Source organism: Podarcis tiliguerta (genome assembly GCF_965153285.1).
Source record: "Podarcis tiliguerta genome assembly, chromosome: 13".
NCBI classification, from domain to species: domain Eukaryota; kingdom Metazoa; phylum Chordata; class Lepidosauria; order Squamata; family Lacertidae; genus Podarcis; species Podarcis tiliguerta.
The window spans coordinates 25,557,432-25,579,417 of NC_139546.1; the positions used below are offsets into that span (position 1 = coordinate 25,557,432).

A 21,986-nucleotide genomic window follows, 5' to 3' on the forward strand; every position below is an offset into this window, starting at 1 on the left:
CAATGCTATGGTTCCAATAACAAACTCACTCAGTCCAACGAAAGATCTTAGTTATTTTGTCGCCTCTGCCCATTGGAACCAAGGTGCACAACCCACACACCTGTTCTCTCTCTCTCTGACAGACACACACACACACACACACTGTGCCACAAATATTTCTGGGTAGCTGTGCAACTGGTGCAAGCGACCCTGTTGTCACACCGCTGCCTGTATGCAGGGCTGGCCTGGGAACATCCGGGGCAAAGTGATATCTGGTGGGACTCCCTTCTCTGTTGGGGCAGCAGTATTCCAAACAACACCCATTTAAAGTTTGCAGAATATCCACAGTCACACTACATTTGGGGCAATCTTTGAAAATTAAAATAGCACCAGTGCTCACCTCCCTGATGGCGGATTCAAATGTGGGCGCAAGTAGGATTTGGCGATCAGCCCCACAGCTGCCAAAGGACGCCAGCTGCTGGCATCAACCTTGCCCACAACATGCGAAGTGTGAACGATATACCTGCGCATATACGCCTCTTTAAACCCCTGCGTACTTGCCTGGACCAGGGTTTCCAATCATATGTTTACATGGGCGTTGAATCACACACTTCACTTGTTGGCTGCAGGAACACGGGTGTAACACCCTTGCGTCCTTGCAGCAATTGCAAAGTGTAGCGCTGCATCAAGTTCAGCGGAGAAAAATCTACATTTCTCACTTTTTCTGTCTCTGCATGCAAAGTCCCAACCCACCCAGAAAAACAGGAAAAATAGCTTTTCTGTGAAAGTAGCAGCCAGACGTTTCTCCCCCAACCTCACCCTTTTTCTCCCCCTTCCGTACTTTTGATTCTGTGACAGCTCTCTGTTGTTGAGTGGGAAGCGGAGGCAAAAGGGAGCTCCCTTGAGCAATCTCAAGGTTGATTTTCTTGTTTAAAAACGCCATGGGAAAGGCTCGGATTTTGAAGCAAACAATCAATGTCATTGGGCAATGCAAGTTACATGCGCAGCAAAAACTTGGGCGGGGGTGGGGGCAACAGAACCTATGGCAACCATTCTGGGAGCGGGTCAAAGGTCCCCTGGAATCAGCCTTAACATAATTAGTCAAGGTTTAAATGGCTCTGAGATTTAAAAAATATTTTAGAAAGAGGGGGGGGGCGGGGACAAAAGAAGAACCTTTGAAAGAAGCACTGGTGCTTTAAAAAAAGAAAGATTAGGCAAGCAAATTTTTATGGAAGCTAAATCAATGGCTACTGTTAGGGATTGTGAAAATGGAGCCTCCATGTGCAGGGGCAGTGTATCTCTAAATGCCACACGATTCTAAAGGGAGGGGAAAATTGGAGAAGATATTCAGCAGCTTCACGCCCTACTTGTAACAAGAGACACACAGGTGGACTAGCCATTTCTGAAACTAGATAAATTTGGCTCAAATCAAGCCCTAGGCAAAGCTTAATTTCTTTCTGGCCTGCTGCTGCGAGAAGCAGCTCATGGATTTGGTTTAGCTGCTGCCGTATAGTTTCCTACAGTTCCTACAATGTAGGGTCGCTCTGGACATTGTGGTAAATTTCAACAGAGCGCACACAAACACCAGCACTGTCCAGGAAGGCTTGTCAGGGCCCACTAACAGGAGAGGGGGGTCACCAGAGAGCCCTCTGCTCAGGGTGCCCTCAAAGTGGCCCAGGCTAGAGAGCTTCCAGACTGGACCTGGAACATCTTATGCAGCCAGGGACTAGAGGAGATACAGTTCTGGAGAGTGGGAAAGGTGTCCTTTTTCTTCTTCGACCTCTGAAACAGACCTGCATAGCAAGGGTGGGGTACCTTTTTTCAGCTCAGGGGCCAAACGCAGCCCCAGCGGAGGACTTTGGGCTTTCAAAAATTTCAGATTCGCCTTGTGAGATGCCAAAATTCAGCGCCCCCTGCCCCACCTTCCATTCTAAGTCATGGTTGCGATGCCTCCTGCAGTACCCTCTGGGCTCAGCGCCCAGTGTGGGCAATTTTAATTTTAATTTTTTTAAAAAAGGCTGCCAAAATCTCCCCGATGTTTTTTGTACTCACAGGCAGGGAGACTAGAATCTGGGAGCAGGGCGCTTCCTTACTAAACAATTTGGTAGAATAGCATCCGTACATTTCTCTGAAATCTACAAAATGGAAAATGTCTTTATTTATTTAAAAGGGAAAGCTGGAAACGTAAGGAAAGAGCCTGGAATGCTACTGAATAGACCAGGCCCCATTCCCATTGCCATGTAGCCTGTTTAGTGTTTTCGTTCTATAAATGCACCCATCGTCGCAACATGGCGATGTTAGAGCATGCGGGAATCCAGAGGGTAACGGAGCAGCGGGGCTGGAAACAGGCCTTGTTGGGTTCCTCATCCCTGTTGTGGGAGAGAAATGGGGGCTTCAGTTTCTCCACCCTACAGGGATGTTGCAAAGTCCTTCTCAACAGGAAGCACTGGCGGTCGATGCCGCTAGATAGGGAACTTCCGCCCAACGACTTGGGGGGCCTCCTGGCCTTCCGAGAAGCACCGTGACAGCTGCACACGGTCAGCGTGTGTGGTGCGAAAGGGCCCCTTGGCATTACACAATGGCAAAGGAGGCCTTCCTCTTATCTCTTGTCCACAACCTCATCTCCATTCCCTCTTGGGCGGGTGAAGGGGGTTTGTAACGGGTTCTGGAGGGGCACGTTTATCACTCTATCCTCCTGCCCCCAACCGCAGTTTGAAGCGGAACAGGCAATGGGGGTGGTGAAAAGGTTTGCCACTTCACCGTCTTGCTCTTTGAGAAAGCTAGGCCCAAGCCTAGGCAACCGACTTCCCACCTTATAAGCCCCTCTTAATGCAAAACCCAGACCCGCCCCACCACCACCACATACGGACTATAATTAACATTATTAGTGATAAAAAGCAATATATGAATGTCACGCGAGTGTTTCAAAGCACTTCACACGCATTATCTCAGCAATCCTCAACGCTCCTTAAGAAAGGCAGCATTATACACATATATGCAAATAGCGGAATGAGGCTGAGAGACCAGGGCTTAATTAAGGCCACCAACCTAGTAACTAAGTGGTTAAGATGGGATTTGAACAGGAAAGCCTGTCTTGCAGCTCAGACCCCGTTTTGCATGTACTAATTTAGCACTTTTTTTTAGTGCTCATTTACCTTCCAAGTAATAATCCCGTTTTAGAAGGGGAAAACTGAGGCGTGATTTGTCAAGGGCTACCCAGAAGCCTTCACAGCTTTAATATGGATCTCTCAGTCCCAGTCTCTAGTCTTGGACTGAGGAACCCATGACTTTCCCAGATGTTGCTGGGCTCTTAAAAAACACTGCCATCCCTGACCATTGGCTATGCTGGCTGGAGTTGAAAGGGGTTAAAGAGTCTGACAACATCTGGAAGCCACCAGGTTTGGGGAGGCTGTGCTATAACTTTTGCTTTGAAATGGTGACTGCTTGCGGCCTAGCAAGAAACCACAACTATCATGTTTTGGTGGGTTGTGTTTTTTTTTTAAGAAGAAGTAGAGGGGAGGAGAAATCAGGTCTGATAAGAGAACGATAGCAAAAGCTAAACACAATATATGTGATTAAAATATCAAAAGTAAGCTGCTATATGTTGCTCACTTTATAAGCACCACTGAAAAGGATGCAGGCCAATTCTGTTACATCTCAACTTGTTCCTAAGCTTTCACTGCTGTCCATATTCCACAGCCGGAAGAGCCACATTTTAAACATGTGAAGTCCTGTTAGATCATTGATCCATCTAGGCGAATAAAGTTGATTCTGACTGGCAGCAGCTTTCCAGAGTCCTCAGGCCCAACCCCCCCCCCCCCAGTTACTCGGACCTTTCAGCTAGCAGGCATGGCCAAACTTGGCCCTCCAGCTGTTTTGTGACTACAATTCTCTTCATCCCTGACCACTGGTCCTGTTAGCTAGGGATGGTGGGAGTTGTAGTCCCAAAACAGCTAGAGGGCCAAGTTTGGCCATGGCTGACTAGAAGTTCTGAGTACTGCTCTTCTACTGTGGAGCTGTCCATTAAAACCGGCGGCTTGCTTTGATCTTGCTGGGCCACCCTTTGTGACTTATGAATCCACTCTTAGCCGTACAAGGGCGTAAACTCAGTTCTCCCCAGTCCAAGAGGCTGTGAGGCATGGGGTGAGAGGAAGGGGCCTTTAAGCCTTTGGCCTTGCCACAGCCTCAATTGGGATCAAGAGGCCCTTCTCTTTGCAATGGGGGAGGAAAGCCCCTATTCCAGTTACGACCCCAATTCCAACTGGAACAGCAGAAGGGGCAAAGGGATCACCACCACCACCCCTTTCCCCCCATGCTACAGTCCTGATCTGCCTCATCCACCTGCAAATTATTATTTTTTAAGAAAAACCAATCGCAGAAGAGCTAACAACATGAGTAACGTAACATCTAATTTTGGCCTGACTACCTCAACCATTACACTATCTGTCCTGTTTTTAAACGCCTTCTCTGTGTTTTTTTTATTTTTTAAAGACCCAATTTTTCAAAAGAGGGGGGGACCTAGTTTCAGCTTCTCATTAGCCATTATTTTTACTGTTGCTTCAGGTTTGGGCGATTTTATTGTAACGCCACAGCATGTCGCCTTGAGCACCCAGAAAAGGCGACCGGTAAAACCCAGTAAAAATCGCCACGTTGCTTAAGTAACAAAATAGAGAAAATGTAGGAAAGGAGATTGCCAGGGCCTTCCGGGGAAGTCTGGCCCCTCCTCATTTCAGATATTCAGCATTGCCCTCTCATTCCCAAACCTGCTGCCCATAAAGGAATACAACTATCAACCCCCCTTGTGTCACAGAGAGAAGGTCATTCAGCTCACAGTGATTTCTCAGCGACACAGCTAGCTACTGTTTCCACACACACACACACACACACACACACACAGGCTTCCAAAGAGGAGGAGAGTGGGGAGGGGAAGACATCTAAGAAAAAGGGTCAGCTCTTCTCCTCCCACCCACCCATTCACTCCCTCCCCCTTTCTCTGCCACCCCGGCAGGCAGGCAGCTACGAAAGAAGGATTCAGTTTTCATTTGGCACAGAGGCAGTGGCAGCCCATCGCTTAATGCTTTCCGACAACTGGCAAGGGAAATTCAAATGGGGAGGGGGAGAGGAGGAGAGGGAATTAGATCCTACATCAGAGAGAGAGAGAGAGAAATATATGGAGGCAAGGATCCCATAGGCAACACTCTTATTAATTAGGCCCTTTGGGGGATATCAGAACCATGTTGAAATCTATTAAAATATATATACTAACTGAATTCCAGGAGCCACTACTTAGGCCTCAGATTTTGTCAGCAGGGAATCCCCCGTGACTCTGCAATTAGGATTATCAGTGGAGGTGGGGGGAACAGATAACTGCAGGCGCCTTTAACAGCCGCTTGATCTGCATAATTCAGCAAGTGAACCTTTTCATGTCATTGAGATAATGCCCTTCTTGCCTACTGAGGGCCACCAACATCACAGCAGAGGTTGGTAAAGGAGTCTGGAGTCCTCTCTGCAAAAGCTGAGCTTCAGAAGGGCCTCTACCATTAGCCAGAAAAAACAACGAGAGGCTTGGAAGGATGGAAGAGCCAATAAGGCACCAAGAGATCCCATCTGCCCTCAGATCAGAGCTGTACCATACCTCTTTATTGGATGAAGTGAAACAGCGCAGGAAGTTCTACAAGCCATTCCAGAATCTACGGACCACCACAGCAGCAGAACTAACCCTGGGTTTGGCTCAGATCTTGACCCAAGCTCATACACCTGTGACAAGGTTGGGCTGAGCAGATTAGGGGGCATTAATTAAGGCCTACAGAATAAAGAATAAGATGGAGCCTGGAAGAGGGACCACCAGCCACCAGTACCATGCCATCTGCACCACCTCATCCAGGTCCCTCAGCCTCTGTGGGTCAAGGGTGTCATCTAAACTGCAATACAGTGGTACCTTGGTTCTCGAACTTAATCCGTTCCGGAGGTCCATTTCACTTCCAAAATGTTCGAAAACCAAGGCGCGGCTTCAGATTGGTGCAGGCGCCCTGGAAACAATAGCTGACAACCGCATTGGACGTTCGGCTTCCGAAAAAGGTTCGAAAACCAGAACACTTACTTCCAGGTTTTCGGTGTTTGAGAACCAAGGTACCACTGTACTACACTCAGCATTGCCATATGATCCCACAAGCCAACGGAGACACACCTGGCCTTCTAAATTATTTCCGTCCAGGCTGGTTACTCAGTCTAAGTGACTCCTTGTAGTGAGAAGTAGTGCAGACTCTTGCCTCCAGCCCACAGCTGGAAAAGGTTGCTGACCCCTGCCGCTGCCTTAGACTTATAGAATGGTAGAATTTGAAGGCACCCCGTGGTCCAACCCCCTGCAATGCAGGAATCTCAACTAAAGTATCCATGACGGATAACCATCCAACCTCTGCTTAAAAACCTCCAAGGACGGAGAGACCTTCCAAAGGAGACCTTTCCACTGTCAAACAGCTCCTACCATCAGAAAGTTCTTCCTGATGTTTAGTAGGAATCTCCTTTCTTGGTTCATAATAATAGTAATCAGGGCTAATTTTCTAGAAAAAGAGATGCAGGATCTCACCATGAACACCACCCTCTTACTCTTAGAATGGTAATGGTGCCCACCCGAGAGGTGCCAGAGCTCTGCTAAGTTCCAGCTGAAAAAGTCCTGATTGTAGTAGTTGTAATTTATTACATGCTGCCCATCTTGCTAAAAACCAGCAGAGAGGGAACAGCTGGCTGGGCCAGGGAGGTGATCAATGCCTCTTTACGAGATGGGGTGGTCCCTGTCTCTTTGAAAGAGGCAGTGGTAAAACCACTCCTTAAGAAACCTTCCCAGGATTCGGAAAACCTAACTAACCACAGGCCAGTTGCTAATCTCCCTTTCCTGAGCAAGGTTCTGGAGTGAGTGGTCGGAGACCAGATCCAGGCACTTTTGGAAGAAACTGGTTTTCTGGATCCATTTCGATCAGGGTTTAGGCCCAGAAACTGATGGGGTGGCCCTGTATGATAACCTCTGTCGAGAGAGAGACAAGGGGAACATGTCCCTGTTAATTCTTCTTGACCTCTCAGCGGCTTTCGATACCATCAACAACGGTATCCTTTTGGAGCGACTGTCCAAACTATGGGTGCTTTGTGGTGGTTCCAGCCCTACTTGGATGGTTGTTCCCAGAGGGTGTTGCTTGGGGAATGCTTTTCAGCCCCGTGGAACCTTCAATGTGGGGTTCCACAGGGCTCAATCCTATCTCCTGTGTTGTTTAACATCTACATGAAACTGCTGGGTGGGGCTACTTGGAGGTTTGGAGTACGTTGTCAGCAGTATGCTGATAAAACTCAGTTCTATTTATCCTTTATATATGCAGGTAAGGAAGTGGAACTGCTGGGCCAGTGTCTTGCCTCAGTAATGGACTGGATGAGAACCAACAAACTGAAACTCAATCCAGATAGGACCAAGGCACTGTTAGTGGGTAGGTTGCTAGACTGGATGGATGGGCGATCGCTTGCTCTTGATGGGGTTACACTTCCTCTGAAGGAGCAGGTTTGTAGTTTGGGGATACTACTGGATCCTTTGCTCAGGTGGTCTCAGTGGCCCGGAGTGCCTTCCATCAGCTTCAGCTGGTGGCCCAGCTACGCCCCTATCTGGACAGGGATAGCCTAACTACTGTTGTCCATGCTCTGGTAACCTCAAGGTTAGATTACTGTAATGTGTTATACATAGGCAGCCTTTGAAGATGGTTCAGAAACTTCAGCTAATGCAGAATTCAGCGGCCAGGATGCTCACTGGAGCAAGATGATTTGAGCATATTACACCAATCCTGGTCCGACTGCACTGGCTACCAATTAGTTTGCGGGCCCAATTCAAAGTGCTGGTTTTGACCTAGAAAGCCTTAAACGGCTCAGGACTGCAATACCTCACGGACTGCCTCTTTCCATATGAACCTACCCAGACCCTGAGATAATCTTCTGAGGCCCTTCTTTGTGTGCCTCCTCCTTGAGAGGTCTGGAGGGTGACAACATGAGAACGGGGCCTTCTCTGCAGTGGCACCCCATCTGTGGAATGCTCTCCCCAGGGAAGTTTGCCTGGTGCCTTCATTATACACCTTTAGGCACCAAGCAAAAACGTTCCTTTTTAACCAGGCTATTGGTTGATTTGATTGATATTCTATGCCTTTTTAAAATGTGGGGTTTTTTTGGGGGGGGTATTGGGTTTTTGTTTTTTATTTTGATTATGTATTTTGTGGTCTTATATTTCGATTTTATTCTGTGAGCCGCCCTGAGACCTCCAGGTATAGGGCGATATATAAATTCAATTAATAATAATAATAATCTGGCTGGGTTGCCCCAGCCACTCTGAGTGACTCCCAACAAAAAAAAAAAGAGCAAAAGTACAACATAACATCACACACTAAAAACTTCCCTCCAGATGTCTTTTAAAAATCACATAGTTGTTTATCTGTTTGATATCTGCTCGGAGGATGTTCCACAGACTGGGTGCGAATACCGAAAAGGCCCTCTGCCTGGTTCCCTGTAACCTCACCTCTCACAATGAGGGAACCACCAGAAACCATCGGAGCTGGATCTCAGTGTCCAGGCTGGATGACGGGGGTGAAGACGCTCCTTCAGATCTTACCCTCCGGAGCAGGAAAAAACAAACATACTCCATCTTCCATGTGAGACCAATCGGTCCATCTAGCTCAGTACTGTCTACCTAGAGTTTCAGACAGGAGACATTCTAAGTCCGAACTTTAGATGCCAGGGATTGAACGTGGGGCGTTCTGCTTTACTGCTGAGCTATGGCCTTTTCCTGTCACGAAGCTTGATCCCAGTCCTGACATGAAAGCACAGAAGAGCGGATATGCAAGACCGTCAGGAGGACTGCAGTCCACTCAGGAAACCCCTCCAACTCTCACTAACAGATGAGCATATGGAAACAAAGCTACGCCATCCTTCAAATGCAGCTTTAATTCTAGCCGCTGGATCCAACTGCCAACACAGCCTGCCTAGTTAGCAGAGTAAGGAGGGGGAACAGGTCACAGAGGAATGAGAGAGTCAGAAGCTGATTGGACGGCTGCGAGAACAGCAAAGGATTTAAAGATTGTACTGACTGAGACTCCTGATACCTAGCATTTCCCAGGGAGGCTAGATTTGTGGCCGAGACGTGGAAACTGCAGGCAGGCTTTCTGTTTTTTTCAAGGGGACTAGAAGCGTGACTTTTGAAAGATAAACACAGGAATGTGTTTCAATACAGGGCTACCTGTGTATGTAGCCTATTGCATAATACCACAGGCAAAACAAAAGACACACAGGCAGGTCCCTGCCATGAGGAGCCTACAATATAAGCTTGCCACATTCATGACAAGCCAGTCGATTTTCTGTCAGCAGCTGTACATTCTACTTTCATGACACAATCGCAGACAAGCTCCTCCTGTCTTCACCCTTAATCTGTCTCTTACAGGCTGATCCAACCTCCCTTTCCCACTTAGGGGTTATTCCACTTAGGGAATTGAGAGCAGAAAAGCAGAGGGAGGGGGGCACTTAATCCTTTCCCCACCGGCTGTTTTCCCACTCAAAATCACCTTCAGTTGTGCAGGGTGGAGAAGGGAGAGCACCGCCTCTGCTTCCTCATTGCTCAAAACTGCAGCCTCTCAAAACTGTTGTTCTTTTGTTTCTTAAAAGCCATACATTTACTACTGCTATTATTATTATTATTATTATTATTATTATTATTATTATTATTATTATAACATACTTTTTAAATAAGCTGCCTTTTCCCCTGACAGGGAACCTTGGCGGCTTACGGATAAAATAAGAACAGTTAAAAGCATAGGGAGGGGGGGAAATATCGTGAAAGAACAATTGAACATTAATACAAATAGAAAGGTGAGAACTATTAAAAACATACAAATAAAAACAGCATGGCACCAGCCCTTTCATTAAAAGCAGTCAGAGCTCAAAAGCCTGGTGGAATAAGGCGCCCTTCAATAAATGTGTTTGCATGCAACCTGTCTTTATTGCTAATTTATTAATTAAATTTATATATCGCCCTTCATCCAAAGATCTCAGGGCAGTTCACAAGTTAAAATACAGGATAAGAGCACAAAATAAACAGTTTCAACAAAACAAAACAAAACAACTGCTCTCCCACAAACACATTGAAAAGGCTGTGGGATATTAATCAGCCAAAGAACTGGCTGAAGAGGAATGTTTTCGCCTGGCACCTAAATATGTATAATGAAGGTACCCGTCAATCCTCCCTGGGGAGAGCATTCCACAAATGGGAGCTGCTGCAGAAAAGGCCTGTTCTCCTGTTGCCACTTTCCTGACCTCTCCTGGATGAGGCACACAAAGAAGGGTCTCAGATGATGATCACAGAGACCAGGTCAGTTTATATGGAAAGAGGTGGTCCTTGAGGTATTGCAGTCCTGAGCCATTTAAGGCTTTATAGGTCAAAACAACAACAACAACAGCACTTTGAATTGGGCCCGGAAACCGGTTGACAGCCATTGCAGTTGGGCCTGGATCCGTGTAATATGCTCAAACCGCCAAGTCGCTCTGCTCTGTTATACTGGCTCCCTGAATCACCTCACAGCCCCAAGTTTTAGTCTTCATTTAAAAACGCCCAGACATCTGTGCTTTTAATGTACCAAGCGGAACAATAAATATTTCAAAAAGCCTTAGCCTTGTTGTATCCAATACTAGCCCTACTCAGAGTAGACCCGCTGAAGTTCATTAACATAACAAAATTAGGTTCATTAATTCTGAAAGGTCTACTCATCGAACACAACTTAAGTTGGATACAACTCATTTGCACCCCGCAGCATATTTCATGGTGCACAGGAGCCAAGCATCCACAATTTTTTGCTTCCCGGCCCAATAGATGCGGAAAGCCAAACTGGGTTAATAAGCTTTGGAAAAGGATCTGGGAGCCCACATTCTGGTGTTTTTCTAAATGCCCGCAAGGTTAGAACAAGAATGGCTTAGAGCCCAGTTATTGGGAGTTGCAAACCTGTAGCATTGCAGTTTGGGAAAAGATTAAAGGGCGCCTCGTATTATTTACTTGTTTGTTTGTTTAAGAGATTTGTAGGCAGCCTACCAGGGCTATGCCCTTGTGAAGTAACATACCACTTCTGCACAGTTCCTCCCTTGCGCTCGTTCTCTGGTGGAGATATAAATAGGAAGTGCAACTCTGCCCCAGGCTAAATTCGCCTGGAAATGCGGTTTGTGTGAACTGGGGTCTCTATACAGTCGTACCTTGGTTATCAAACGCCCTGGAACTGAGACGTTTTGGCTCCCAAACGCCGCAAACCCAGAAGTCATTGTTCTGGTTTGCAAACATTATTTGGGAACCCAAACATCCCACGGGGCTTCCGCGGCTTCTGATTGGCTGCAGGAGCTTTATGCAGCCAATCAGAAGTCGTGATTCGGTTTTCGAACGTTTTAGAAGTCAAACAGAATTCCGGAACCGATTCTGTCCTACTTCCAAGGTATGACTCTATGGGAGATGCACTGGAGGCATATTGCGATTAACACAGATTGTGGCGGCACCTTTTATGAGATACCTCACATTGCGGCAGCTGCATATACAGCCTCCACAAGAAAGCACAGAGAGCTGGTGTTCAGGCAGAGATCGCTGACAAGTGTGAACCACTTTAACCATCAAAGCCATATAACTGAACAGAGACCTGGATTCATATCTGAAAGGCCTTGTATAAAAGTCTAGGGCCTTGTTTAGCAATGCCTTCATAGTGCTGTAGCCTAGGACAGCTCACCGTCTCCCAGCCCCTTCTCTGTAAAATAGGAATAAAAGAGTGCTAGGAATCTACTGTGGGACAGCTATCCTTTGTCCACTCACTTTTTACAGGGCACCGGCATGATATCATATCAGTTTGCTTTCCCCAACCCTGTAAGGTTCTTCTGTCTTATTTGCAACTTCACAAAATCTGTCCTCCCCCCGCTGCCACCCTCAAAAAAAAAAAAAAAAGGTTGCAATAGTAGTGCAGGTCCCAGCTTGGTGCTGCTCTTTCAGCTGTGGCTTTGACCAGTGCAGCAACCTACCCAGTGGGTGCATCTATTGACACACCTTTAGAATCTGGCACAACTTCACTGGCGCACACTTCGTTTGCCCACCAGTGCCAGTTCAGCCCCCCTTTCAAAACAATCTTTTAATTTGCACCTTTTCTATATATATTTAAAATTATTAAAATATATTCAGAATAGCACCTACTCTGACAAGCATTTTAGAAAATCTGAACACTGATTTTAACTGTGTGTGTGTGTGTGTGTGTGTGTGTGTGTGTTTGTGTTTCCTTTTGCATCAGCACTATTATAGCACTATTTCATTTTTTCTTATATATTTATCACTTTTCTTCCATCACAGACCTCAAGGGTTCCTAGGCAGCATCTTCTAGTTTAAGAAACTGTGCAGAAACATTGGAATTTCAAAGGTGTCTTAGCACAGTCTCTTCCCGCCTTCCCCCCAAGTTATTTAAAAAGTGTTTTAAAAAAATCAAAACTAGGTGCTCAGCGGAATTGTTCTGGGTGGGGATCCATAAGGCTTTATCGTACCAACTAGAGACTAGGCTAGAGACCAGCGCAGACGCAAAATATTAGGATGGGCAAGAGAGAGAAACCATGCAACTTGCTATAGCCCTTCCCCAACACGCATTTAGCATAGAAAGTCAACTATGGCTCCTTTTGCACCTCACAATAAATGTGTCTCGATAGAAACCACGAGACGAGGGAAATGTAAATAGAAACAAGAAATAAATGTTCAGGTTTCGTTGGCCTTGAAGTCCCCTTCTCCGTTAGCCACCTCTTGATGGTCCCGCCTCATTCATTAAAAGACAAAGATAACAAAACAATGTTCTGTTCTAAATGTAATCTTCAACAAAGCATTGCAGTGTGGAGTGCTCCTCTTCAGGGTCACAACCACTCTTTCAGGATATAGTACTCCCATTGCACATCTCAGGATACACTACTCCATTTCATTCTACTGCACACCTCTCCGCCACAGATCAAGGCTTCCACTCCTCACCATCAGCAAAAGGACTGTATTCCACAGCCACGGAGCATGCTCAGTTCACACTGGGCTGTTTAGAGTTCCTTCTCCTTATGGGCTGTTTCTAAGGATTTTGTTTTAATCTTTCAGCTGGACTCCAGTAACATCTGAAGGACCACAGTTGCCCATCCCTGATATACAGGATAATGAACCTCTGAGCATGCACAGACTAATTTCCCCTCTTTATTGAGCAAATTCCATCGCATCTGGAATTAAGGAAGCAGTCTTAAATCTAAGGCAGCCGGCAGGCTCCCAACGCAGGTCCAAGCCTGGTCACCTCTGTTTCCAACAACTAAGTACTGCCCCTTAATGCTTTCGACAGCATTCTGATAACTGCGTCTGAATATTTTTCAAACTCCTAGCAGTATCCCCATACTAACACTGAAGCATATGTTAGCTTTCCATACCTTACCATCTTCATTTCATTTTAAACACAGCGCCATTACTGGAAAGATGAGAAGTGTTTGTTGTTGCTGTTGTAAAAAATTGCAATGTACTCTAATCACGATAATTTTTCGCCGCCACCACTGCATCTGCTCATTAATCCACAAGGCTGAAATCCCCATGTGCAAAAAGAGAGCAGAGGCACTACAGAAGAGGCATTTGTGGCAGTGGCCTGGGAGGAACCTCCATGCAGATTCAAACAAGTCAACCGAGCGGCCAAGGACAGAAAGAAGGCAACTGTCCCCTCTCTAAATTCCAGGTAACCTGACTTGGACAAAGCCGTATCTTCAAGGCCAAAGGCTGAGCATTAACAAAAAATGCCGGTGCAAGGGGAGATGTTCAGTGTGCAGTTTTCCTCTTTTCAATATGCAATTCAAAGAACAATTTTTTTATGGCAATAATAAAACTCAACAAAAATAAAATTCCAATGCAACAACCACTCACCTATCAAATCTCCCACCTGTCCAGATTTCCCAGTACATTTAGAAACAGCTACAACACCAGTGCCCAGGCCAAAGCCCCTCAGGACCAATTTGTATGTCCGCAAAACTATCCCTGGCTGTAGCAGGAGGCAAAGTCCTCAAAGGTGATCAAATGATCATTATTATTAATTAATTAAATTTGCGGGTGGCGCTGTGGTCTAAACCACTGAACCTCTTGGGCTTGCCGATCGGAAGCTCGACGGTTCGAACCCCTGCGACGGGGGGAGCTCTCATTGCTCTATCCCAGCTGCTGCCAACCTAGCAGTTTGAAAGCATGCCAGTGCAAGTAGATAAACAGGTACTGCTGCAGCGGGAAGGTAAATAGTGTTTCCGTGCGCTCTGGCTTCCGTCACCATCTTCCGTTGTGCCAGAAGCTGTTTAGTCCTGCTGGCCACATGACCCGGAAAACTGTCTGTGGACAAACACCGGCTCCCTCGGCCTGAAAGCGAGATGAGCGCCGCAACCCCATAGCCGCCTTTGACTGGACTTAACTGTCAGGGGTCCTTTACCTTTTTACCTTTTTAGCTGCTTTGTCTTGCCCAAGGCATCCAATAGCAACTTGGAAGCGAACAAGCGGACAACAAAACTCCAAGGAGATACATTAAAACCAAGAGGAAGGATAAATGATGGAATGCAGGTAACAGTGACAATATTCAGCCAAAACGTCACTACCCACCCCACCCCGGCTCCTTTTCTACTTTTTTCATGGCTATGCCATTTTTGACCCTTTCCTAGGGAGATATTTGAGGGAATCTTTAAGGCCTCAATCAGAGGAGGCCTCTGCAGTGGCCTCAGAAACAGCATTTCTGCCCAGTGGAGCTGGGCCTGTTTTCTCCCCATCTTCCCCACCCCGCCCCTTTGAATCAACCATTTATATCAAAACTGTCAGGGGAAGAGACTCTCCACGTGGATTTCAGCTGACATCCCCTCCGCCCACCGCCACCCTCACACAGCAACTCCACCTGCTCCTGCCAGGCGTGGTGAACTCTGCTCCACTTCCACATCTCCCTTCGGGAAGCAAGAGGGAATTTGGAAAGAGGAAAAGCAGCGGCCTGGCCAAGCGGCGGCAGACCTGCGTGCCTCAGAAGACCCGGCCAGGGTGGCCTATACTGTACTGTAACTTGACGGCGAACTGCCTGAAGACGTGCTAGGCCACAGCAACAGGGGAGGGGCGAGTCTGCTTGGCTCGCGTCTGATCAACAAGTTCTCCCCAGACCAGCTTCTCGGGTGGCTTCCTTCCAGCAGGGTTTGCCCTTCCCTGACGCCTTGCAGGGACCGAGAGCTGCTTTTCACCAAAGGGGTGGCTTATGGGCGTGCAGCGTTCAGCCGCTGCTACCTGCCAGAAGCAGAGGAAAAGCGACGGTGCAAATATGGGCCAAAAGGAGAAATTGCAGCATCTAACCAGGGAGTTCTGATTCCCCACGCGAAACTTTTGGCAGAGAGGGCATTAATAAGCTGTTGTCACGTTATCGGAGGATCTCGCTTCTGTCACAAACTGCTCGCTAGATTGTCCTAAGCATGCCACTGCGTCTCAGCCTAATACCACCACCGGTCTTCTTGACAAGTTTGTTGTAAGGATTACCGAGATAAATACGCACGTCGCACTTACAATTTAGACAGAGCATTACATCTTTCAGCGTATTATTATAACAACGCACTCCACCACCAACACCAGTGGCAGTGAGAAAGAAACAAACCCTCAGATCTCGCTGCTGTAGCACAAAACCTCTAGATTTGAATACCAACATTCACCTGGAACATAGTAAGGGAAAGAATGCCTATGGGCATGTGCAGAGTGTTTCCCTCATTACTGAATCGCCACAACTTCTGGGATTAAATACTATAGATGGTTCCCACCTAGGTCTGAGCTCCAGCACCTCTTATTTTATAACCTTCTTGGCATCAACCTCCCCTACCAAACACAGCCGCTACACACCGTGGTTACGAAAACACACAACTCACAGTTTCTGCACTCTGGGGTTTTCTGAATGCCCTTGGAAATGTCAGCTTTTTAGTCCGCAGCTCGGAAAACCAATGTGCATATGGACTTTTTTTTTAAGGCACAGCTTTTCCAGCTCCCAATAACATGTTTCTAGGCACAGCAAAACACTGTTGGAAATTGTTTTATTAGTGGGCATTTAACTTTGTTGAAAGTTTGCAAAGAGTGGCTATTTCTCTGGCAGTGTTCTGCCCGTTCCTGGGACCCAAGATCTCTAAATCTTTGAGCAGAGTCTGCCATGCCTGGGTTTCCTGCTAAGAGACCATGTGTCCTTGGTTTCTGGCACCAGAGCATAGTGCCACTAATGCTGGCTGAGCACTTCCAGGGCCTCCTCCACTGCAGCAGTGAAACTCAGACAGCCATACTGTGTAAAAGGTCAGCCTTTGCTGCTGTTGCTACACAAGAACCAGTGTGGTGCAATGGAAAGACTACTGTGTCAAATGCACCAGGGACAGATGCAACACCCTTACCCGACCATGAAACTCACCAAGTGGCTCCAAGCAAGGTATTATCTATTGGCCAAGCCTCCGCATAGGTATATCCCCCACAACTGCTTGGGTGGTCATGCAAGCTGAGTGCTAACTGTATGTATAATTGCACACTTGTGAGCAAATGTATATAGGTACTGTATTCCTACAAGGCACGTGCAAATATTATACTTCCTGCATATACAGCAAGCAAGAAGCTTGGGCACACACCGCAACCGAGTCCATACACACCCTTGCGCAGCAAACCCGTACAATGCGCAGACCAGACACCAGTGCACACCTCTAAAAGGAAGATACACATAAGCACCTCCAATATATGCAAGTGTTGGGTTTGGGGGGGGTGCATGCAATCACGTTAACGTAAAGAAATGTTTACAATGAAAAATAATCCAGTAATCTGTGACGGTAAACAGACTGGCCTGGGACGTCTCTGAGCAAGAAGGGAAATGAACGATGGAAGATTAACCCTAGAAGCAAATGCTCGAGTGGGTAAGCAAACCCAGCATTTCACCCTGCAGTCTGCTCTGTTCTCTGCAATGGCAGCAGCAACTTGTCAATACGGAATGGAGAATCAGCAATGGTCCCAGGGGAAGGGTATCCCCCAGAGTCATCCCAACCAAAGGTCAAACCAGCATTGTAGCATTCACCAGCCGGAAGCCACGGCACACAGCATTGGCTAACGGTGCTGCCACCAAGTCCGAGGTGTACCACGCGAGTGTGGGCACCCGTCTGCTAATAATTATTTACATAGCTAATAATGTTTACAGGTAGGGAAACCTGTTTGGTTGTTGTCAGGAAGCTTCCAACAAAAGCACAACCACCCACATATCGTACAGGCAGTTCAGGCTTGCAACCAGAATGCTGCCCTTGAGCTGCCCACTGCAGATGATTCCCCACAGTGGCACCTCTGGGCTCCTACGAAACATTGCCTGGGCACAGCCAGAGCAGAGCAGAGCACCCATTCGCCCTATCAGATATATTCTCTCTCTCTCTCTCTCTCTCTCTCTCTCTCACACACACACACACAGCCCCACCTTCAGGACAAGCGCCCCTTACTTGCATTCCAGTACCAACCAAAAATGTTCCATCTACAAATACAAGTCACCAGAGCCAGGAACCTGTTATCTGATGCAAAGGACAGCATATCTGAGCACACACAAAGTGTATTTCCTACCACTGTAGAGTAATCACAGTTTGCTTCTTCCACGCCTCTGGAACTGGGACGGAAGGGCTTCCAAAGCTGGACAGCACAGCACCTCTCTCTCTCTCTCTCTCTCTCTCTCTCTCTTGAGAAACTGAAAGGATACTTGAAAAGCAGTGTCCTCTCTCTCCTTTCCTTAGCCAACAGCCGGGACAATACATTCTGATGCTTTTGCCAAGCCCCAGTTGCCTGGGAATAAGGGAATTTACAGGTCCCCCATATGTGTGTGGGGGGGAGGGGGGCATGTGTAACACACACACACACACACACACACACACACACTTCAAATCCAGCAGGGGTGTTTTCACATGTGTTACCAAAAGACCCTTACAACTTCCTCTTGAGTCTTTTAAATGCACAAATGGTGCCATTGTGATATACAAAGGCAAAGAGGGACATTTCAAATTTTAAAATATTTACTGTAACGTTTTATAAGGGTAGGGAATGCGGGGATGGGGGAGACACAGGACGGGACGACGACAGTGAAGGACTTTCTGTGTACTGACGGAGGAAAACGCCCCAAGTCTGCCCTAAGCTCCTTGCGATGTTGACAAAACTCTGCTCTCGCAGGAAAATAAAGGATTTATGGGTTGGATTCTCAGCTTTGACCTCCGACTTTGGACAAGTCACATTGCCTGGCCTGCGCTCACCCCTCCATTGCTTACAGGCCGCATAAGCTCCTTTAGGATGGGCAAGGCTGAAGTTGCTCTCCAGGTCACGACCTTTGCCCTTTTACCCACTACCAACATGCAACCAACACTTGTAACTTCCTTCAAAGCCTACTAGCTATAGAATTTCTTTCTTTAAAGAAAGAAAAGGCACAGTTGCGCCTCCCCACCCCCCGCAGTAAAAGGTGACTTTGATACCACCCTCCCCGCTCCCCATACACAGAGCAAAAGTCATCTCGCTATCCGAAGGGAGGTAATGTGACAATTAATATTGCATGGTGATATGGCAGGGCAAGGCAGCTAAAGGCGGGCATAGGGAGATCCCTACATGGGGGTCAGAGTGGGAGCCAAAGGCTAGTGAAAGAAGAGAGGGACACGGGTCCAGAGGGAGTGGAGTGGGTCGCACATGCACACACCCAGACAGAGAGCACTGGACCCATGCAGAAAGAAACAAGGTCCGACCTGAGAGGCAGACTGAACTCTCCACCTAACCAAGCCACCTTTTGCATTCAGCACACCTGCCCCCTCCTCTCCCCCCCCAACCCCCCCCTGCACCCCACATTTTCAGGGGAAAGGGGCTGAAATGTGCCTGGCTTGACCCTGTCACCTCTTGTTGACCCACAGTAAGGGACAGCCTTCTAGGGACAGCCTCGTGTCAAAGGGCAGGCCCCTCTTCCTCCCCCTTCCTTTGCGTCCTGCACCCCACCTTAACAGGCACCAGCAAGCAAAATGTGTGGAAGTGGGGAGCTTTTGCTGCAATTAAATATACATACATATACAAACAGCAAGTCCAAGTCTGAGAAGAGGGAGGGGCAGAGCACAGCAGCACCTCCTTGCACAGCAGCAGTGGCGGAGGCAGCAGGCAGCGTTTGCAGTTCCCCCCTCGGGCCAGATGCGTGCAAAAACTTGCATGCTGTCTGGGCTGCCATGGACATAAAAACAGGGGCACAATTCCAGGCCACAGCAGCATATCGGAGCTATCCTGCACCCGGCACACACTGCCACCACCGCTGTCTCCATTTTCACATTTAAATAAAATATGTCACAGAGAGCTGGGGGTGAGAAGCTTTTGCAGACACACATCTCAAGGCTTTTGATTTTTAAGAACCAGGATGCATTAGCAGCAAGGATTAAACCCGCCCCCCCCCCTAGTCATGTCCCATCATGGACAGCTGTCACCAGGACCACAGAACTGAGGATCAGCGTCGACCCTCAGGACCCCCCTTCCTTCAAGGACAGGCTCCCTGCTGCATGGGTCCCTTTCAACCCAAAGTAACCCCCTTCTTCCCCCCTCTCTCTGATCAAGCCAAGAGGGGGAACTCATCACTCACCCCTCCGACCCTTCCCCTCCCATATTTTTTGGGGGGAGGGGGGGCAAGAAGGACTGCAACATGCAAAGTTAAATCCAGCTCAACCAGAAAATGGGCCCTGCTGCCAATGTGAAACAAACACTACGCAGTCCCCCCTACAGCCCCCCCAGACTTGTGATCGGCCAGCCACATGCCAAACGTCCTTATTTTTTAAGAAAATATTTACCCATATTTGCCCCCCTTTAAACACCAATAGAAAATAAAACGCCATCCCCTCTCCAAACTCCTCCACCCCAAAGTGAATGTCAAAACTACTTTCCTAGCTGTGGCCTTTGCAAACCATTTTTTAAAAAAGAGTTAAATATAACAAGTAAAATGAAATAAGAAAAACATAAACCTACTCGGGATTAGAATCCGAGGCACCAATAGTGCCAGGTACTGGATTCACACAAGAAAAAAAAAAAAGATATATATATATCAATCCAACCCAAATAGCTGCTTTATCTCCTAGTTAAGTTGCAGAACGCATAATCTTGATTACTGGGGTACATTATAGTGATTTTCGCTTTTGCGGGGAATCACTCCAATTCCAACCTCTTATTTCTGCATGGGAAAAATTACTGCAAACCCCAAGTTGGCACAAAGCTCTTGATGAGGGTAGTAAACAAACCAGCAAAAAAATGTTAAAGGAAGTGTGTGTGTGTGTCCCTTTTTCTTCCCTCTCTCCTTAAAAGCACTCTCCTCTCCATTGCTGGGGAAAAGACAGTATATATATGTGTCTGTATGTGCGTGCCACACATGCACACACATATATGGCACGCATATATATATATATATATAGTGCCAAACCCGATGGGGGAGGAGAGAAGATGCGGGGTGGAGAAGAGTAAGTGATGAGATTAAACGAGAAGGGGGGGGGGGTGGAAGAGAGACGAGAAAACATTGCGCTCCACAAGATTCCAGAGACCAAAAAAAAATCCCTATATGGAAAGTGGGGCGGGGGCTGTTCCACCTTTTTCCCACCACCCCTGCCCGATCTCCTTTAGATTTGCAACGTTGGCAGTGACAGGAACAGCTGCGATGGGACGGGGAGCGCAGGGTGGAGACAGCTGGGAGAGGGTGGGGGGCCGGGAACGGAAGACATATTGGGGTTCAGGAACGCGAAGGAAGGAAGGAAACCACCACCACCCCTCCCCAAAGAGGATCCTCGGAAACGCGCCATCCCCTTCTCCTCCTCTCGGCCCCCTGTAACCTACCTCGGGTTGCTGCTGCTGCTGCTGCTGCTGCCGCCGCCGCTTCTCCTCGTCTTCTTCTTCGTCTTCTTCTTCTCTCTCTCCCCCCGCCCCCCTTCTTTGCAAGCAGGAAGCTGGCGTCGTGCCCCCCTCCCCTTCCCCTCGCCTTGCTTGCAAGCTGGAGTTTCCCCGCGCGCTTCTTTCGGTGCAGCCCCCGGGGAGGGGATCGGCTCGGGTGCTCGGCGCGCCTGCGAGAAGACGGGCCCGGAGCGGGGAAGGCGAAGGCGGCGGCAGGGACGGCGGCGGCGGAGAGGGGTTTGTAAGATCCTGGCTTGGGCAGCGGCGGCGCTCGCCTGGTGTGTTTGTGTCACTCGAGCTGGGGAAATGGACTCGAGAGCCGAAGGGAAGGAGGCCGGCCTGGCTCCTCCTCCTCCTCCTCCTCCTCTCCTCCTCCTCCTCCCCACAGCCGCCGCCGCCGCCGCCGCCGCCTTGGCTAACGCCTGCACCCTGCAGGCCGAGGGCGAGTGCGCCAGGGCGCGCGGCGGCGGCGGACCCTGCGCGGCGGATCTTGCGCGGCCGGAGGTGGGTTCTTGGAGAGAGAGCGCCCAACTCCTCCCGGCGCCAAGTTCTCGCCGGCCCGCGCGCCCCGACAGCGTTGCCCTGCGCTGTGCGGAAAGACGCGCCGGCCCTTCCCAAGCGGACAAGCCGCCGGCTTCTCGCAGCATCTCTGCTCGAGCTTTTTCCACAGGCTTGTAAAGCCGGGTTCTGCGTGGGCTTGATGAGAAAGTGATTCCCTCTTGAGTTCCGCGGGGCATAACTCCAAAGGGAATGCTCGGAGAGTTGCTGCCGGGGTTATAAATAAATAAACAAAGGTGCCAAGGTGTTGAAGCTTTCAGTGTTCTCCCTCGAAAGTTTTACGGTCTGTTCAACAGACTGGAACCCAACCGATGAAGCCTTCCCATCAATCATTGCTCGGGCTGCACGCTGATTTTGACATACCTGTTGGAGGGTAGGGAAAGTTGGTACTCCCGTTCTTGGGAAAAAGCCCCAGGGTGTGGTCTGAAAGGCACATTATGGTTTTTTGGGTCATCTTGCTGAAGCTAAACCACGTGGCTGTCCT

At 48.2% G+C, this 21,986-nt stretch overlaps 1 protein-coding gene across 1 annotated transcript in view; it reads right to left on the reverse strand.

The window, feature by feature from the left end:
- THRA (thyroid hormone receptor alpha) overlaps positions 1-21,361 on the reverse strand; it is a 117,080-nt gene extending 95,719 nt beyond the window's left edge. The window contains exon 1 of the mRNA XM_083408740.1: positions 20,891-21,361. The gene's annotated coding sequence lies outside the window, so the exon portion shown is untranslated. The remainder of the gene's footprint in view (positions 1-20,890) is intronic.
- Positions 21,362-21,986: the final 625 nt, after the last annotated feature.